A 1390-nucleotide genomic window follows, 5' to 3' on the forward strand; every position below is an offset into this window, starting at 1 on the left:
AGAGTGGGGAGGCGCCGAAACAGGTTGCCCAGAGGGGTTGTGGATGCCCCATCGTTAGAAGTGGTCAAGGTGAGGTTGGATGGGGCTTTGAGCAACCTGACCTAGTGAAAGATGTCCCTGCCACGGCTGGACTAGATGATCCCTGGAAAAGGGCAACGAAGCTGGTGAAGGGTCCAGGGAACAAGTCTTATGAGGAGCAGCTGAGGGAACTGGGGCTGTTTAGCCTGGAGAAGAGGAGGCTGAGGGGAGACCTCATCACGCTCTACAACTACCTGAAAGGAGGTTGTAGCGAGGTGGGGGTTGGTCTCTTCTCCCAAGTGACTAGTGATAGGACGAGAGGATATGGCCTCAAGTTGCTCCAGGGGAGGTTTATATTGGACATTAGGAAGGGTTGTCACCGAAAGGGTTGTCAAGCATTGGAACAGGCTGCCCAGGGAAGTGATGGAGTTACTATCCCTGGAGGTATTTAAAAGATGTGCAGATGTGGTGCTTAGGGACATGGTTTAGTGGTGGACTTGGCAGTGCTTGGTTAACGGTTGGACTTACTTGATGATCTTAGAGGTCTTTTCAAACCTTAATGATTCTATGATTCTATGATCTGTAACCGCACCTTCCGACCCAAACCATTCTATGATTCTGTGGAAAAAGCTATCGTAGCTGCTTAGCTGAGAGTTGGGGTTTGGTACCTGGCCAGCAACCGCTGCCTATGATGGAGATCTCCGAGTGTGAAGCTGCTGCATGCTGGACCCACACGGGCTGTCCTGCACCACCAGCAATGCAGTTCCTGCGCTGGCAGCAGCACACAGACAGCGGGGGAGGATTTTTCACTCTATTTCACCTCCTACAGCTCCGGCAGCCGAGCAGCTTCCCTTGGCCGGCTGGTCCAGGGTCACCCCGGCTCTCTGCACGGGAATGGCTGCACAGACATAGGGCTGGGTGCGGGCAGGTTTCATTGCAATTCTCCGATTTTTAAGAACCAAACCTTCCTCCCGCAAACCCCCTCAGCTATAGGCCTCAGCCATTTGCTGCCTCTGCACGGAGAGACTTTCCAGCTGTTCTCCCACTTGCTTGTGTCAATAGCTATTTTTACAAAATTGCTTTTCTTTACTTCTTAATTGATCTAAATCCTTTCCCTTAGCTTTCTTGTTAAAGGTGGATTTAAAGAGAAGGAGTTCATTATCTCGGCCATTTTTGAGTCATTATGAATTTCATCCCTCTCCTCATTAATTACTCATTACCCCTCACTCTGGAGGGCTGCTTTGTCCCCGATGTGTTTGCGAGCAACTTCCCCAGCACCCTGTAATCCCCCCGGCCCCGCGTTAGCTCGGTCTGGTTTACGCTGCCTTCGCTTTCCCCTCCGCTGCCCGCTCGGCTGCTCCCCGTCTCCTCC

Source organism: Fulmarus glacialis, unplaced genomic scaffold (genome assembly GCF_000690835.1).
Source record: "Fulmarus glacialis isolate BGI_N327 unplaced genomic scaffold, ASM69083v1 scaffold13999, whole genome shotgun sequence".
NCBI lineage: Eukaryota > Metazoa > Chordata > Aves > Procellariiformes > Procellariidae > Fulmarus > Fulmarus glacialis.